Genomic DNA, 20,222 nt, shown 5'->3' on the forward strand with positions numbered 1-20,222 from the left:
ATGTATACAATGGAATATTACTCAGCCATTAGAAATGACAAATACCCACCATTTGCTTCAACATGGATGGAACTGGAGGGTATTATGCTGAGTGAAGTAAGTCAATCAGAGAAGGACAAACATTATATGGTCTCATTCATTTGGGGAATATAAATAATAGTGAAAGGGAATAGAGGGGAAGGGAGAAGAAATGGGTAGGGAATATCAGAAAGGGAGACAGAACATGGAAGACTCCTAACTCTAGGAAATGAACTAGGGGTGGTGGAAGGGGAGGAGGGTGGGGGTGGGGGTGACTGGGTAGTGGGCACTGAGGGGGGCACTTGATAGGATGAGCACTGGGTGTTATTCTGTATGTTGGCAAATTGAACACCAATAAAAAATAAATTTATTATTTAAAAAAACACCTGCTTCATCGGGTTGCTATGAGAATTAAATGAGATCATACTGCAGAAATCTTAGTAGGATACCTAATAGAGTAATCCAGAGGATGACTGCTGAGATTCCAAATACAGAATGAAAGAGCAGCTCAGATCCACTCTTACCTAGCCACACTCCATCAGTCTTGAAATATGTATCAGGTACAGTTTTAAAGACTTAATGAAAATTTACTGCTAGCAATAATGACACAAATGATACACCATCCATGATGTGAATTCAGTGGCAAATGTGTATTAACATTTTGAGATCAGCCTGCCACATATACATTTGCTGCTTTCACTCATTGTCTCTTCCACCAAACCTACTATGCAGGAAAACCTCTGATACACAAAGCTGTTGGGAATTTGGTCTTTGTGGCTAGAGAGAGCTCTTTGAACTCCTGATTAGTTCAGAGATTTTAGGTCTGTAGCAGATTGGAGACCCTTACAAGGCTCAAATCATACTGCATTTTATTTGGTCGAGTAAGGTAAAACTAAGTAGAGCAGAGTGAGGGAAAGAAGAAAACAGAGCCTAATAGGTAATGACACACAGTGATGGTTAATTTTATATGTTATTGTGGTTATGCTATGGTGGTTATGCTATGGTGCCCAATAATTTGTTCAAGAACTAGTGTAGACATTACTGTGAATATATTTTTTAGATGTGAATAACATTTAAATTAGTAGGCTTTGAGTTAGGCAGATTACATTCCGTACTGTGGGTAGGCATCATCCAAACACTTGAAGGCCATTAGAGCAAAGACCAGTTTCCTTAGAAGGAATTCAGCCTCAAGACCGTGCCATAGAAACCTTGCCTGAATTTCTCATTTGCCTGTGCAATTTGGGCTCAAGACTATAACATCAATTCTTACCTGAATTTCTAGCCTGCAAGCTTGCCCTATAGATTTGAGACTTGCCAGACTCCACAATTGTGTGAGCCCATTTCCTCTTTTGAAATAACGATTTGATTAATTGATTGATTGAGAGCATGCAAGAGAAGGGGCAGAGGGAGAAGTAACACGTTTCTAGATAAAAGTTGTGGTTGTTTTTCCCTCCAAATTCTAATCTTCTCTTAAGGATAATACTTTCCTCTTAAATTATAGCCATTTACAGATTTTCTTAAAATCCATTCATGTGCTTTGGAAAGAAATCTAAAATTTGTGGTCTGTAAAGAAATACTAATGCTATAAAATTCGTGTTCATTCTGGGAGGCCTGAGACACTTTTTTTTTTTAAAGAAAATGTTAGAAGGGAACTAACATTTAGGAGTATGGCATAGAGTTGTTTGAAAAAATTAAGAGGTTGATCACTATGGATGTAGTCTGCATGTTTGCACACAATTCAATCAAGAATAAGCTGACCCAATTATCTAGACATAACTGTGCCAGTCTCTTTGGGTGCAGAAGCCTGTGTTCTCCTAAGAGAGACAAAGCTAAAACATACTACACATTTATAACAATATTTTTGGGTTCACAAAACTTTATGCTCAGATCCATAAATAAAATAATAGAGCAAAAAGTATCAAAAAAAAAAAGAGTTGAGCTGCTTGTTCAAGGCTGTAGGAGTGACCAGGGCAAGGCTCCACTGGTTTGCTTAAATTTCACACTGCTCTAGCCCTGCTCCTGTAGGTGCCATGGAGAACCATCTGAGAACCATTCAGAACTCACATTTTCTATTTCCTCATATTCTAGAACCCGTGGATTACATGTGTGTTATCCATAAAAAGCATTTGAGGCTAGCCCTAGAATTGCTGAAAAGATATACATATATACATAGACAAAAGAGTAACATTGAAATTTCAATTTCAGAAAATGTTAAATTAAAAAAAGAAATGGGCATTAAAGACTACATGTCACAAAAATCACAGGAAAATGATTATAAGGCTACAGAAATTCACAAGAGAAAATGCCAACATGACTGAACAAATCAAGACAGACTGTTGGGAAGCTGACTCTATCGGTCAGACTTGGATGGGAAGAGGACAAGAAGGGAACTGTCTAGGGGCAGCAAGAGCATGAGTACAAGTGCTAGAGCAGAGATGACAAACTGAGAAATTCGGAAACTTGAGAATTTTCCACATCTTTGAGTCCTGACTTCTTTTTGCTTTATACCTTCTTCAACTCATTTCTCTCTTCTTGCATTTTAGTATAAGCAGTCAGGAGGACACAATCTCCTTTAAAACTTTCCTGAGCAATCTACTCAGATAAATATCTGATTTTATTGTTTCCAAGTTCAAACTTCCACAAAATACTAGAACACTTGTTAAGCCAAGTTTCAGCCATTTTATGACAAGGTTCTCCTTTTTTATGGTTTCCAATAACATGTTCCTTATTTCCATTCTGAGATCTCACAGAAAGATCTTCAACATCCATGTTTCGAACAATCTGTTTCTGATTAGTTATGTATTCTCTAAGAAGATAGAGTCTCTCTCTGAAGTTCTTGCTTTTATTTCTGAACTCTTACCAGAATTACCTTCAGCATCTATTACTTCTACCAATAGTACCTTCACAGCAATGTGGGCTTTTCCCAGCATGGCCCTCCAAACTCCTACAGCCTTATTACCCCTTATCCAGTTCTAAAGCTGCTTTGACAGTTTTAGGTATTTGTCATAGTAGGACCCTACTTCTTGCTACCAAAATCAAAGGGGAAAATGAATGAAATGATCTTTTTAAAGATTTTTATTTAATTAAGAGGGAGCGAGAGAGAGCAGGGAAGGAGAGAGATAGACAAGGTATCCCAAGCAGACTCCCCACCCAGTGAGGAGCCCCATGTGGGGCTCCATCTCATGACCTGAGCCAAAATCAAGAATTGTATACTCACCCGACTGAGCTACCCAGGTGCCCCTGAAATGATCTTTATTGAAAAAATATAAATTGTATGAAGAGGAAAAAGATCTGATTAGTAATCGCAGAAAACATATAGGTGTCAAAAAAAGAAAAAAATATGAAAGTAAAAGAATAATCTCTAGAATGACCAAGGTTAAGGAATTAATAAACTGGAAAAAAGAACTGAGAATTTTACCCTGGATGCAGTATGAAGAGAAAAAGTGAAAAAGTTGTTCATATCGAGTGCTCTTTGAGAATCATTGTTTCATAATTTTTTAGTGGATTCTCGTAAAAGATACTAGAGGAATATTGGAATAAAGTGGTCAAAGACCTAATAGCTGAGAAATTTTAATATAAATAAAAATTGACACAGAGGATACTAAAATAAGATTTAAGAGTCTAACAAATCTTACTTAAGGAAGATAAAAGGAACCAGAAGAAATCTTTGATGAAACAAAAATGCAAAATACGGTGTGTCAGTATAACTCGAAATACACTATAATGACAGTAAATGTAATAGATTAAATCGCTTTAATAAATATCAGAAATTGTCAGTGTGGATATAAAAAAAAATCAATTATATGCTGCTTACAGGGGACACTGCTACACAAACAACCTAAAACAGAAAATTTAAAAAGGAAGAAAAAAAAAGAAATAGACTAAGCATATATGAAGCAAAAAAAAAAATTGCTAGTGCAACAATATCTGTCAAAGTAGAATATGAAGGGGAATCCCTGGGTGGCTCAGCAGTTTAGCGCCTGCCTTTGGCCCAGGGCGCGATTCTGGAATCCTAGGATCGAGTCCCGTGTCAGGCTCCCAGCATGGAGCCTGCTTCTCCCTCCTCCTGTGTCTCTGCCTCTCTCTCTCTCCCTCTCTCTCTCTCTCTCTCTCTCTCTCTGTCATAAATAAATAAATAAAATTTTTTAAAAAGTAGAATATGAAGTCAAAGCATTAATGTGAATAAAGCATATAAGCTATAATTCATGAAAAGGCTCTAGAAATTATAAATTTGTATGTGCCTAATAATATAGACTTAAACTATAAAATACCAAAAGCCAACAGCTACAAAAACTCAGAATTACAAAATAAAAGGGAAAAGCTCATAGAAGCATAATGGCAAAATTTAACACCTCTCTCAGAAGCTACACATTTGGAGAATATATAGAGAATTTGAGTAACATGTTTGACATAATTGTGAGTTTACATATCCTTGCACTCAAAAGAAAATACAACAGAGAATACACATTCTCCTAAAGCATGCATGCAACATTTTAAATATTTATAAAATTAACTGTATACTCTCAATCACAAAGAGTTATAGTTATTCAAACCGTATTATCTGATTACAATGCAGTTTAATTAGAAATTAACTATTACAACTAATAATTAAAATCCTACAGGTTAGAAAAATCTGAAAAAAAACACAAAAGCTTAAATAATGACTAGGTTAAAAAAGACTTCACAAGGAAAATCATAAACTGTAATGGTTTTATCAACAAACTAAAATATGAAAAATAAATTTGTGAGGTATAGCTAAAGCAATACTTAGAAGTTCTGAATAGTCTTAAATATATTTACTACAATCAGCTAGCATTTAATCCAAGAAGCTAGATGAAGAAATCAAAAGAGTAAGAAAGTTGAAGCAACAGAATTATAAAAACAAAACACAAAGAGCCTAGGAAAAACATTTATGGAGATGATTTAAAAAATCAATTTCTTTGAAAGCTAATAAACTAGGTAAGCCTCTAGAAAGTTTGACTAGATGTGCCCACACATAAATGTATCATCATATAATGGAATACTACTGTTCAGCCACTTGGACTGAGTGAACCAGATCATCAATACAGAGGAATCACAGATAAAATTGCTGAATGATCAGAAATTCTGTTTTTTAGGGACCTCTGGGTGACTCAGCGATTGAGCATCTGCCTGCCTTTGGCTCAGGGTGTGATCCTGGTCTGGGGATCGAGTCCCACATCTGGCTGCCTGTGAGGAGCCTGCTTCTCCCTCTGTCTGTGTCTCTGCCTCTCTATCGGTCTCTTATGAATAAATAGAAAATCTTAAAATTTCTGTCGTTTATTTACTTATTCATTAAACAGTGTTTTGTATGTTTACATATACAATTCAATGTGTGCGTTTGTGTGTGCATGGGTATGTGGTAGATATTTATATGATCAAGTTACCTACAACATGTTCTTCATTAGTATGAAGCACATGGTGAAGTGTAAGCATTTTGAAATCTTCCAAGAATTTAAATTGATGTATGTGTGCTGGGAGTTTCTTTCTTTCCCCTTTCTCCTAATCCTACTCTTTCCTTGCCCAGAGATAATTATTATCCTGAGGATGGTGTTGTTTTGTTTTGTTTTGTTTCCCAGCTAGTTTTATACTTTTACATTTTGTAAAACCTTCCATTCTAATAAAGCAGTTTCTCTTTATCCACTTTAAGAAATTACAATTTTCCTTTGACAATTCGGTTTTTCTACTTGTTTCTTTTATTTGACAAAGGAATGACTTCATTCTTTAAAAGAGCAAGCCAACTAAATTAATACTGACATTGAGGCCCAAGACTATGAAGAAACCAATTTGTTCATAGCACCAGTTATGCAATGGGTGAGTAAAACAAAACAAAACTGGAAAATAGTCACCATCCACTATAAATCTTCAGAGTATGTATTGGCCCATTTGACTAGCATAGAAAGAATTACAGAAAAATATAAAAGGCATTGTTCAGTGCTCTCTGAAAAAAAAAGTTGGTTTCTTGTACTAAGATATATTTCATTCACCAAATTCTTACATGTTGCTCATATAAATAAAAATTGAGTGATATATATATATATATATATATATATATATATATATATATATATAATTTTATTCATCATGGTAATTGATCCAGACCAGCTATTAGAATTAGTTTCCTTATATTGGTAGCCTCAGAGTAACTTTCTTTCTGGAATAAAGTAAGATAGTCATTCTAAGTACCTTTATTTTACTTTTAGAAATGTTTAACCTTAACTGTATCACTAAGTGCGTATTAACTAATGATTACACACATCTTACTCCCAGGTATGGTAAAGGCCAATATGGGAACACCTAATTGCCTGTCATTCATTCTAGATTACGCAATTAGATCCTTTTACACTTTATCAGAGTTCTCAGGATCTTTTCCTCAAAAATAGGAAATGAATTGCTGTTCTCAGAGATATTATGCTTGAGTATCCTGAGGGAAAATCTAACACTTATTAACTATTTCCCTATGTGAGAAATCTCTTCTCTGAGTCACAGTTGACAAATTAGTTCAGTTTCAGCTTTTCTATGCCTCCTTGTATTTCTATATCCTCTTCAATTTCTTTCTTTCTTTCTTTCTTTCTTTCTTTCTTTCTTTCTTTCTTTCTTTCTTTCTTCTTTCTTTCTTTCTTTCTTTCTTTCTTTCTTTCTTTCTTTCTTTCTTCTTTCTTTCTTTCTTTCTTTCTTTCTTTCTTTCTTTCTTTCTTTCTTTCTTCTTTCTTTCTTTCTCTTTCTTTCTTTCTTTCTTTCTTTCTTTCTTTTCTTTTCTTTTCTTTTCTTTTCTTTCTTTTCTTTTCTTTTCTTTTCTTTCTTCAATATCTTCTTTGGTTTAAAAACTCATAGCTGCATTGCCCAGCTATGTTTTTTGCCCCTTTTATTCTGGATTGTTGATATTTAAAAGAAATTTCATACAAACTTGCAATCATTCCCAAATATATCACACCAATATCACTTTTTTTGGTATAATGAATGAAAATAGTATATCCAAGCACATGTGAATCAGCCTGTGAAGTCATATCTAAAACAATTACTCAAACCTATGTCTTATTGTCACCCCCTAAAATTTCATGTGCTGTGTTCTACCTCTTGTTTTAAAACTTGCAGTTTTTACCAGTATCTATAAAATCTCTATACTCTTAGGAAAGTGAACATATTCATCTGTACATTTTTTTGAGTAGACATTTAGCCAGGCTTTAAAAGTAGTATAAAACTAACATAAGATACAGTTGTTTACCACAGGAGTTTGGATTTTCTGGATAATGTATGAGCACATCAGCATAATTCCTGATGGTCAAAGCAGCATATCAGCCAATGTCTAGTAGGGTCAAGTGCTCATGTTTTATAAAGAACAATTAAATTGATATCTGAAAGGCTTTGTGAAATTTCTTGGAGTGGAGAGCCCAAATGGCTAGCCTACTTAGTGTGTGGCAATGCAGAGTCCAAGAAGAGGTGAGAATTATAGTAGAAAAGTGAGTGTGATTTGTTCAAGAGCCAAGGAAATGTCTGAACCAGTTAAGTAAAGGATCTGCACTGGGAAAGAGCGAAGACAATACTAATTACTAGAGCAGGCTGCATTGTGGAGGATCTTAAAGACGACATTTTTTTTTTTTTCACGAAAAGAGGAAAAAAACCCAAAGATTTATTGAACTCCATTGATGGCTTCTTAGCAGGGAGTGGAATGTTAAACTATGACTTAAAATAAATTTAGAGAAATGTTTATTAATGTTTCAAGGCTCCTTAATTAACGGGGTCACTTCAAAAGGGTCAAATAATGACAAATAAATATGGGAAAAAACTGCGGCATTTGACTTCCAAAAGGAAAATATGAATTTCCCAAAACTATTTGACAAGGGAATCCTTTCAGGGAAAGGGAAAACAATGCATGGATCATATATTCTATATGCTCTGATACCAATCTCAGTCTATACACTGGGATATGTCAGAAATGTACAGTTCTGTAGTTCTAAGTAGCTCACTTGATGTCTAGTTTGATTCTCTGGTACTGGGAAATTGGTCGGTACTCCTGTTGCTGAGGCATCTCTCCATCTCAGTGGCTTTCTATTTCTTCCATACTATTCTGGGAATGATGGAAATACTTTTACTATCTGATCTGTCCATATTGAGGTATAAGAAACTGCGTGGACATAGAGGGCCCCATCTCTCTTAGACATGTCAGCTCGCTATTCTGTGAGGAATTTCTGCTTCCTGTTGGTTTCCATGCAGGAAAAGGTGCAGATATCCCATGTACTTACCTAGTGGTTTTGGGCTTTTCCCATGAGATTGCCACCTAAATCTTCGACTCTATGCCATGAATCATTTTTGTTTCCTAGAAAGCTAAATCTGTAAAACTCATAAGCAACAAAGAACTCCCTTTTCCTCCTATTCCCCTCTTGCTTCTATTCCATGAGGAGGAGATTTAGTTGCCTCTTAAGGCAGCTTAAGACAGGAAGAAGGATGAGGAAGGAATACCTGAGGTAAAAATGAGTTATTATTTCAAATATTCTTCCTACCGTACTTGGAATACCCTTTAGGAAATGCTAGAGTTCAGAACTGAGGATTAAAAGCCAGTGAAGAAGAGGATATGTGTAGTAGTGGTGCTGCCATGAGTTTTATGATGTGTGGTCTCAAGAAATAATGCCTCCTTGTCTTGTGAACCACCATCTTTGCACATCCTCTCCCACATTAACTCTTGAGAAGTCTCTCTTGCTTCTGGGAACTCTTCCTCCACCCTATGAAAGGAGGAGAAGCTACCTTATGGAAGACATGGGGACCAATTGAGAGCCAGCACCAATAGACACCTAGGTTAACTCCAGATGAGCTGCAGGCTAACTGCAAGTGCACAAGTGACCTCAGCTGAGACCAGACCTGCTCAGATGAGCCTCCACTGAAGTGTTATATGAATCATAACCAAATGAAATGGTTGTCTAACGTACTGAGTTATGGAATGATTTTTATTATCCACATAAAAATATACAACACAACACAATACAAAAGTATGTAATATGATAGATATGGTAGGCATTGAAGATAGAGGAGATATTTTGTGGGGAAATATCCTCAATATGAATATATGGGACCCAGGAAAAAAACTTTAAATGGAAATAGCTGGGTCTTGGAAGGGGTTCATTTTTCATTCATTGGAAAAATAAAGAAAAAGGAAGTGTCAAGTGTCATTATGGAGATTCCAGTCTTCAGTGACTTAATAAACTGTAGACATGTAGGTGGATGGTCCCATGCCAGATGGGGACTTGGTATCATTCTGCAGGTGTGCCTTTTTGGAAATCACTATCACTCTCACTGGCTTGGATTCAACAGGTGATTTTTCTGTTACTGATGAAAAAAACAAACAAACATGTGTCTTATATCAGAATACTATCAGACCTGACACTAGATTCATCTTAATTCATTAAGACATGAATTACACTATAGAAAAAAAATGAAGACATGTCAAAACTATGGAGGGTTGATGATATATGTCTCCAGGTTCTGAATCTAAACTCTGTTTTACAAAATTGGGTGTTGCTGGTTAGCTGCGATTAGCTAGACTCCAATAATACACTAGTCTCAGGGGAACTTCTCCTAGTTCTATTAACTGCTTTATTAGAAATGTATTTTACATCCATTATCTTATTTAATCTCTAGAACATTTCTAAGATTTAGACATTATTTTCATCCAAATTTTAGGGATGAATAAACTGATAGCAAGCTTGAGGTATAGGCCAAAGGTCATATAGCTGATAAATGGGGGGCACTGGAGTTTGTATTCTGGAGAGGTGGTTTGACATCAAGTCAAGTCCTTTTCTCTCAATGATGCTGATTCTTTTCAACTCATTTTTTTCTTTCCTTTTTAATAATACATTTATTTTTTATTGGTGTTCAATTTGCCAACATAAAGAATAACACCCAGTGCTCATCCCGTCAAGTGCCCCCCTCAGTGCCTGCCACCCAGTCACCCCCACCCCCTGCCCTCCTCCCCTTCCACCACCCCTAGTGCATTTCCCAGAGTTAGGAGTCTTCAACTCATTTTATTTTTTTATAGTAAATTTATTTTTTATTGGTGTTCAATTTACCAACATACAGAATAACACCCAGTGCTCATCCTGTCAAGTGCCCCCCCACAGTGCCCGTCACCCATTCACCCCCACCCCCCACCCTCCTCCCCTTCCACCACCCCTAGTGCGTTTCCCAGGGTTAGGAGTCTTTATGTTCTGTCTCACTTCAACTCATTTTAAAGAGCACTGGAATCCTGTGGTGCCTCAAGAGCCACTGAGCAAAAAGAGGAGGGAGGAGGAATAAAAGCCTCATGCTCGGGTTTCAACCAGAGCACATTTATATATTACAAATAGAAATTCACAATTATGTATTATATGCTTAACTACATATATAATATCATTTATATGTGGGATCCATTTAAAATTGTGTTTGAAAATATTCCCCAAAATGGTATCATTCCATGCTATCTCCTAATACTGCTAGAAACCTCTTGAAGTCTATGCTTTTATTGGTCTCCAACAGTGTGAAACGTCCCTTGACCTGTGAGCCAGCCTTCGGAAGAAGGAGCAGCTGAGAATCATTGCCCTGGGGATGCCCTGGGCTCCAGAACAGGGGTAAGTATCTGCCAGACCAATGGCAACCTTGCTGTCTGCTTCTGGCTAAAGCCAATTAAATTATTCACAGTACCTGCGGCCTTCTCATTGTTATCACAACTCATTGAATTCTCTCCCAAGAGAGAAGTGATGTCTACTCCAAATATCTTGAGGCAATTTTCAATCAAAAAGTGTACAAGACAAGCCTGTAATGCAAAAAGACCACAAAGGGGTGCTCTTTTTCATATGGCATAGCTATAAGTCACATTTTGTTTATAAATCTTGGATCTAACCATTAATATGAAAGACTTCTAAGAAGAATTCAGAGTTGATAAAATATAGAGAGACCAGAGTTCTCTAACAAAAATAACATAGAGTGATACTTTCTGGTGTACTTTGGGTACAGATTTGAAATAATTATCATCAGTGGGCTATAGTTCTAACTTTTGGCCTATTTTTAAAGCTAATATTGTGATACTAATAGTTACATCTTTAAAACTACAATAGTTTTCAAAGTAACCCAATTCATTAAAATTTACCTCTCTTTTAAAATTTTGTTTCCAGTAGATATTGGGTTGTAACCTCTGTATAATATCTTATTAAACTGTATAAAACATAGGCAAAACTTTATGAAATCCATTTCTTTTTTTAATAAATTAATTTTTATTGGTGTTCAATTTACCATCATACACAATAACACCCAGTTCTCATCCAATCAAGTGTCCCCCTCAGTGCCCGTCACCCATTCCCCTCCACCCCCCGCCCTCCTCCCCTTCCACCACCCCTAGTTCGTTTCCCAGAGTTAGGAGTCTTTATGTTCTGTCTCCCTTCCTGATATTTCCCACACATTTCTTCTCCCTTCCTTTATATTCCCTTTCACTATTATTCATATTCCCCAAATGAATGAGAACATACACTGTCCTTCTCTGATTAACCTACTGCACTCAGCATAATACACTCCAATTCCATCCACGTTGAAGCAAATGGTGGGTATTTGTCGTTTCTAATGACTGAGGAATATTCCATTGTATATATACATAAACCACATCTTCTTTATCCATTCATCTTTTGAGGGACACTGAGGCTCCTTCCACAGTTTGGCTATTGTGGACATTGCTGCTAGAAACATCGGGGTGCAGGTGTCCCAGCGTTTCATTGCATCTGTATCTTTGGGGTAAATCCCAGCAGTGCAATTGCTGGGTCGTAGGGCAGATCTATTTTTAACTCTTTGAGGAACTTCCACACAGTTTTCCAGAGTGGCTGCACCATTTCACATTCCCACCAACAGTGCAGGAGGGTCCCCCTTTCTCCACATCCTCTCCAACATTTGTGGTTTCCTGCTTTGTTAATTTTCCCCATTCTCACTGGTGTGAGGTGGTATCTCATTGTGGTTTTGATTTATCTTTCCCTGATGGCAAATGATACAGAGCACTTTCTCATCTGCATGTTTGCCATGTCTATGTCTTCCTCTGTGAGATTTCTGTTCATGTCTTTTACCCATTTCATGATTGGATTGTTTGTTTCTTTGCTGTGGAGTTTAATAAGTTCTTTATAGATCTTGGAAACTAGCCCTTTATCTGATACATCATTTGCAAATATTTTCTCCCATTCTGTAGGTTGTCTTTTAGTTTTGTTGACTGTATCCTTTGCTGTGCAAAAGCTTCTTATCTTGATGAAGTCCCAATAGTTCATTTTTGCTTTTGTGTCCTTTGCCTTCATGGATACATCTTGCAAGAAGTTACTGTGGCCGACTTCAAAAAGGGTGTTGCCTGTGTTCTCTAGGATTTTGATGGACTCTTGTCTCACATTTAGATCTCTCATCCATTTTGAGTTTACCTTTGTGTATGGTGAAAGAGAGTGGTCTAGTTTCATTCTTCTGCATGTGGATGTCCAATTTTCCCAGCACCATTTATTGAAGAGACTGTCTTTCTTCCAATGGATAGTCTTTCCTCCTTTATCGAATATTAGTTGACCATAAAGTTCAGGGTCCACTTCTGGATTGTCTATTCTGTTCCATTGATCTATGTGTCTGTTTCTGTGCCACTACCACACTGTCTTGATGACCACAGCTTTGTAGTCCAACCTGAAATCTGGCATTGTGATGCCCCCAGCTATGGTATTCTTTTTTACAATTCCCCTGGCTATTTGGGGTCTTTTCTGATTCCACACAAATCTTAAAATAATTTGTTCTAACTCTCTGAAGAAAGTCCATGGTATTTTGATAGGGATTGCATTAAACGTGTAAATTGCCCTGGGTAACATTGACATTTTCACAATATTAATTCTGCCAATCCATGAGCATGGACTATTTTTCCATCTCTTTGTGTCTTACTCAATTTCTTTCAGATGTGTTCTATCGTTTTGAGAGTATAGATCCTTTACCTCTTTGGTTAGGTTTCTTCCTAGGTATCTCATGCTTTTGGGTACAATTGTAAATGGGATTGACTCCTTAATTTCTCTTTCTTCAGTCTCATTGTTAGTGGATAGAAATGCCATTGATTTCTGGGCATTGATTTTGTATCCTGCCACACTACCAAATTCCTGTTTGAGTTCTAGCAATCTTGGGGTGGAGGCTTTTGGGTTTTCTATGTAGAGTATCATGTCATCGGCGAAGAGGGAGAGTTTGACTTCTTCTTTGCCAATTTGAATGCCTTTAATGTCTTTTTGTTGTCTGATTGCTGAGGCGAGGACTTCCAGTACTATGTTCAATAGCAGTGGTGAGAGTGGACATCCCTGTCTTGTTGCTGATCTTAGGGGAAAGGTTCCCAGTGCTTCCCCATTGAGAATGATATTTGCTGTGGGCTTTTCGTAGATGGCTTTTAAGATGTCGAGGAAAGTTCCCTCTATCCCAACCCTCTGAAGTGTTTTGATCAGGAATGGACGCTGTATTTTGTCAAATGCTTTCTCTGCATCTAATGAGAAGATCATATGGTTCTTGGTTTTTCTCTTGCTGATATGATGAATCACATTGTTTGTTTTACAACTGTTGAACCAGCCTTGTGTCGCGGGGATATATCCTACTTGGTCATGGTGAATAATTTTCTTAATGAACTATTGGCTAGTATCTTGTTGAGAATTTTTGCATCCACGTTCATCAGGGATATTGGTCTGTAATTCTCCTTTTTGGTGGGGTCTTTGTCTGGTTTCGGAATTAAGGTGATGCTGGCCTCATAGAACAAATTTGGAAGTACTCCATCTCTTTCTATCTTTCCAAAAAGCTTTAGTAGAATAGGTATGATTTCTTCTTTAAACGTTTGATAGAATTCCCCTGGGAAGCCATCTGGCCCTGGACTCGTGTCTTGGGAGGTTTTTGTTGACTGCTTCAATTTCCTCCCTGGTTATTGGCCTGTTCAGATTTTCTATTTCTTCCTGCTCCAGTTTTGGTAGTTTGTGGCTTTCCAGGAATGTGTCCATTTCTCCTAGATTGCCCAATTTACTGGCATAGAGCTGTTCATAATATGTTTTTAAAATCGTTTGTATTTCCTTGGTGTTGGTAGTGATCTCTCCTTTCTCATTCATGATTTTATTAATTTGAGTCTTCTCTCTCTTCTTTTTAATAAGGCTGGCTAATGGTTTATCTATCTTATTAATTCCTTCAAAGAACAAACTCCTCGTTCTGTTGATCTGTTCCTCAGTTCTTTTGGTCTCGATTTCATTTAGTTCTGCTCTAATTTTAATTAACGCTTCTTCTGCAGGGCGTGGGGTCCATTTGCTGCTTTTTCTCTAGCTCCTTTATGTGTAAGGTGAGCTTTTGTATTTGAGTTATTTTCAGTTTTTGAATGGATGCTTGTGTTGTGATGTATTTCCCCCTCAGGGCTGCTTTTGCTGCATCCCAAAGATTTTGAACGGTTGTATCTTCATTCTCATTAGTTTCCATGAATCTTTTTAATTCTTCCTTAATTTCCTGGTTGACCTTTTCATCTTTTAGCAGGATGTTCCTTAACCTCCACGTGTTTGTGGTCCTTCCAAACTTCTTGTTGTGATTAAGTTCTAATTTCAAGGCATTATGATCTGAGAATATACAGGGGACTATCCCGATCTTTTCGTATCGGATCAGACCCGATTTGTGACCCAGTATGTGTCTATTCTGGAGAAACTTCCATGTGCACTTGAGAAGAATGTGTATTCAGTTGAGTTTGGATGTAAAGTTCTATAGATATCTGTGAAATCCATCTGGTCCCATGTATCATTTAAAGCTCTCATTTCCTTGGAGATGTTGTGCTTAGAAGACCTATTGAGGGTAGAAAGAGCTAGATTGAAGTCACGAAGTTTAAGTGCATTATTATCTAAGTATTTCTTCACTTTGGTTATTAATTGATTTAAATATTTGGCAGCTCCCACATTCGGGGCATATATATTGAGGATTGTTAAGTCCTCTTGTTGGATAGATCCTTTGAGTATGATATAGGGTCCCTCTTCATCTCTCACTATAGTGTTCGGGGTAAATTTTAATTTATCTGATATGAGGATGGCTACCCGTGCTTTCTTTTGAGGAGCATTTGAATTGTAAATGGTTCTCCAACCTTTTATTTTCAGGTTGTAGGTGTCCTTCTGTCTAAAATGAGTCTCTTGTAGACAGCAAATAGACGGGTCCTGCTTCTTTATCCAGTCTGAAACCCTGCGCCTTTTGATGGGGTCATTAAGCCCGTTCACGTTCAGAGTTACTATTGACAGATATGAGTTTAGTGTCATCATGATATCTATTCAGTCCTTGTTTTTGTGGATTGTTCCACTGAACTTCTTCTTAAAGGGGAATATTAAGAGTCCCCCTTAAAATTTCTTGCAGAGCTGGTTTGGAGGTCACATATTCTCTCAGTTCCTGCCTGTCTTGGAAGCTCTTTATCTCTCCTTCCATTTTGAATGAGAGCCTTGCTAGATAAAGTATTCTTGGTTGCATGTTCTTCTCATTTAGGACCCTGAATATATCCTGCCAGCCCTTTCTGGCCTTCCAGGTGTCTGTGGAGAGGTCTGCTGTCACCCTAATATTCCTTCCATAAAAGTCAGGGTTTTCTTGTCTCTTGCTGCTTTAAGGATCTTCTCTTTATCTTTGGAATTTGCAAGCTTAACTATTAAATGTCGAGGTGTTGAACGGTTTTTTTTTATTTTAGTGGGGGGGGGGTGTCTCTCTATTTCCTGGATCTGAATGCCTGTTTCCATTCCCAGATTAGGAAAGTTTTCAGCTAGGATTTGTTCAAATACATATTCTGGACCTCTGTTTCTTATGGCGCCCTCAGGAATCCCAATTAAACGTAGGTTTTTCTTCCTCAGGCTGTCGTTTATTTCCCTTAATCTGTCTTCATGGTCTGTTAATTGTCCGTCACTTTTTTCCTCACTTTCCGTCTTTGCCATCATCTTGTCTTCTGTCACTCACTCGTTCTTCCACTTCGTTAACCCTCGTCGTTAGGACTTCTAGCGTGAATTGCATCTCATTGAATTGATTTTTAATTTCTGCCTGATTGGATCTAAATTCTGCAGTCATGAAGTCCCTTGAGTCCTTTATGCTTTTTTCTAGAGCCACTAGTAACTGTATAATAGTGCTTCTGAATTGGCTTTCTGACATTGAATTGTAATCCAGATTTTGTAACTCTGTTGGAGAGAGGAGTGTTTCTGATTCTTTCTTATGAGGTGAGGTTTTCCTTCTAGTCATTTTGCTCAGTGCAGAGTGGCCAAAAACAAGTTGTATTGGGAAAAGGAGAAAAAGAGAGAGAGAGAAGGAAAAAAAAGAGAAAAAGGAAAAAGAGAAAGGAGAAAAAAAGGGAAAAAAGAAAAAGAGAAAGAAAAAGAAAGAAAGGTGAAAAAAAGGGGTGGGGGAAGCAATCAGAAATCAAAAAGAGAGAAAAAAAACACAAAACAAAACAAAAAATACAAAAAACACGGGGGAGTATCTTCTGATTCTGTATCCTTTAAGTCCCTTGACTTCCCCTGGAACTGGTCCTTCTAGCTGGTGTTCTGGGGGAGGGGCCTGTTGTGCTGATTTTCAGGTGTTAGCACTTGGGGGAGCTGCTCTGCCCCCTGCCTGGTGCAGGGCTCAGTGGGGGTTGTTTACCCGTGAGGCCCCAGGAGGAACAGCCACAGTGGGGTGGCAGCTCAGGAAACCTGGATTCAGCCCCCACAGTAACTCCGGGGCTCTCCGTCTGCAGGGCCTGGAGGCTCCGGGGCAGGGCCGCTGATCTGCTCAGCTCCTGGCAGGAGCGTCCTTGCTCTCCTGGGCCCTCCCGGCCTCTTCCTGTCCCTGGGGGAGGCCGGATTCTGGGCTGTGTCCCGGCGCCCTGTGCTTTGGTGCCTGCGCCGTTGGATTTGCGCTCCAAGCCATGCAGCCCCCTCCACGGAGCCGCCCCCCGAGACCCTCTGAGCTGCTCCGGTCCCGCCGTGTTTGCTACAGCCCTTAGGGATCTCTGCGCACTCTCCTTGGTGCGCCACAGGTGCCTGTTTGTGTCCCAGGGAGCCCGAGAGCATCCCCGCCTTCCTGGGTCCTGCTCTAACTCCCTAAGGGTGCCTTTCCACGGGGAAGGTTGGTGCAGCTCCTGCTTCTCCGGGACGGGGCTCTCCTGTCCTGGGGACACTCGCCCTGGCCTCAGCCCGGCTGCTCGCGGGGCCCCTCCCTCTTGGAGGCCTTTTGTTTCTTTATTTCTTTTTCCCCGTCTTCCTACCTTGAGAGAAGCGTGAACTCTTCTCACTGTAGCATTCCAGCTGGTCTCTCTTTAAATCTTAGGCAGAATTCGTACATTTTCAGATTGATTTGAAGGTTATCTAGGTAATTTGGTGGGGACAGGATATTGGGGACCCTACTCTTCCGCCATCTTGCCCCTCCTCCATGAAATCCATTTCTTAAATGAGGAAGTATCTGAGTTGGAAAGTGGAGAATCTTGTGGGGTTTTTGTTTTTTATTTTGTTTTGTTTTGTTTTTGTTTTTGTTTTTGAGGAAAAACTCACATGGCTGGAGAGAACTGGAGAGAAAACATGTCTGTCTGTATAACTGCAGTCCCTCCTTATGTCTTGCTTTGCCTAATGCTGGCTCTCGTCGTGAGCTTGGGGTAAAGCTGTCATCTTATTAGACAGTGTTATGACCAGAGGAGCTCATTGTGTTATGAGGAAGCCATGAGTTTGCCTATGTTTACAAGCTCCACCCCCCATCAAAGATCAGGTTGAGAGTTGAACCTTGGCTTGTCAAACTCCAGAGCCCTGGTTCTTTTCTATCTTATCACACCACTCTTCTCTCTCTTTTGTGTAGTCAGTCTAGTATGTAATCTCCTGGACAGGAAGAAAGCGACTCAACTGCTCTCTGTTTCACACTTTAACAACACCCCTTCCCATATTCCACCAGAGTAGGATAATGAACTCTGCCATTCTAAGGAAGCCTATGAGGATGCGCACTTTTCAGAACTGAACCAGTTTACTACTACACATTTCAGATTCAAAGCATGGATTCTAAACCCCAAGGGACACAAATGAGAACTCTCTTACCTTTTTAATAAAGTTGTTTATCAATTCAAAGCTGGAGGAATTAGGTGGACAAAGAATGCATGGGGCTCTACTCTCTGATAAATTAAAAGCTGTCATCTGATTGGATGGGGATTGTTGCTCAATGTTGTATAACACTCCAAAAAGGCATCACAAGAGAACAGCATTCGCTTTTGGCAGCTGGGCTAGAAGCCTAAAGTCAGAAAGATGCACTTTTGAATAAGGCAAGTCATTGCACTTAGGAAGCTGGAAGTATAGAGACGGAGAACAGAGAATATCATTCTAGATCTAGTACACAACGCGTTGTAGCAGAGTTCCAGGCATTAATGTATACAAAAAAAAGTTACACTGAATTCAATTTCTGAGCCAACCCACTCCGGTTAAAGGTTTGATAAGCTTATGGTTATACTTCTGGCTACTGATGCTCTAGCATCTCCCTTAGGCCACTGAGTTTTGTCTACCAGTTTCATATATTCAGATTGTGTACAATGGTAAAGGATTCTACATTAATAAGGTCAGGTGAAGAGCAAAAATAGCCATAACACATGCCTGTATTCTGAAACATGCCTCCATGGGTATGTAGAATTGAAACTCTTTGGCATTGATCATTATTTTAGTGGACAGAGTGGCAAAAATTAAGCCAATATTTTCCTAATAGTATATTGGCTATACTTCAGATACATGACCAGAGTCGAGTAATTATAGCATCATTACCTTTGGGCTACATTTATTTTCTCCTCCTCAGTCGATTCATCAATAACACCAAGCCATTTATCATAGAGGTCAAATGAAAACATACCTCCTTGGATATTTTGAAAAAAATCCTTATGGTTATAAAAAATATAAACACACAATAGAAAATATATGTTGGAAGTATTACAGAGAAAACAGTTGAAAACTTCAGTTAAGTCCCTACTTCCTTCATAGATACCCAAACTGTGTCCCACACGGAGCTCAGCTCTGACTCTCCATTGATGTGCACATTCGAAAGCAGGTGTAGATTTTCTCCAACAAAAACAAAAGCTTCAAAGCAGAGCCTAGGCTTTAGTGGAAATAAAGACAAAGCTCCGTTCTATCATATGGCACTTACTCTTTTGTGTGCTTTTTTGCAAACTACTACAAAAGCTGCTCTCATAATTGCCTCACTCTTCCTTTCCTTTACTGTATAAAATAGACAGTCTAATGGCAAACTCATGATGGTCCTGAGGATATATTAATTTCTAGTGGAGACCAATTATCCAGATAGTTTGACATGATACTATTCAGGCCAAGGTTGCAGAGACTGATTCTCCACAAAGATTAGACAGCTTTTAGAAGGGAAAACTTTAGAAAGGTCTAAGAACCTATGCACACGTGGACACCATATAATCTGTGCTTGTAACATGGAAATAGAAAGGACCCTACTAAGTCTTGGTAGAAAAGTCAATTCCATGTGTGCACATTAAAGAGGACAACACTTATCCTGCGATTCGGGTACGTAATGTATCATCACTCTTTCCCCTGTCTCTTGATGGCTATATATATTTTTTAACTGGTGTGTTTTACTGTTGCCCAGTGTAGTAGTGGTCAGGGACTATTGCTATTTATCATATAGTTGAACAGTAATGGGGGACAAGGAAATTCCAAAGGTGAAAAAGAAGGATGAAATATGACCTTGATTCTAAGAGTGTCATCATTACTGCATTAACATACCTTTGTTTAGAGCTTTTAGGTTCCAAGGTAGATGGATTAAATTGTTCTAATTCTCACTTCTTTCTCCATTTCCCTTTCAGAAATAGAGCTGGATATCTGTGATTTAGCTGTATAATTTCGAAACTAATCTATTTCTTGGTTGATCTATTGAATTTTCAGAATTCCAAACTACTTTTGTCTGTTGCACCTACTCCAAAAGTTAGATTTATCAAAAGAGGCATGTAGCAAGAGCTGGTTACCATGTTGTTATAACCTTGCGTGGTGGGCTAGACATCACAAATATTAACCAAAGGATGCTTAGGATATGGTGAAAGGAGGCACAATTGGCAAAATCCTTCCTCAATATAAACACACAATAGAAAATATATGTTGGAAGTATTACAGAGAAAACAGTTGAAAACTTCAGTTTAAGTCCCCTACTTCCTTCATAGATACCCAAACTGTGTCCCACACGGA

General features: G+C 38.3%; 1 protein-coding gene across 4 annotated transcripts in view; it reads left to right on the forward strand.

Annotated features, from left to right (window-relative positions):
• Positions 1–20,222, forward strand: part of LOC121492842 (rho GTPase-activating protein 20-like) — a 549,286-nt gene that overhangs the window by 465,596 nt on the left and 63,468 nt on the right. The window lies entirely within an intron of this gene.

The sequence above is a fragment of the Vulpes lagopus genome, chromosome 6, assembly GCF_018345385.1.
Source record: "Vulpes lagopus strain Blue_001 chromosome 6, ASM1834538v1, whole genome shotgun sequence".
Taxonomy (NCBI): domain Eukaryota; kingdom Metazoa; phylum Chordata; class Mammalia; order Carnivora; family Canidae; genus Vulpes; species Vulpes lagopus.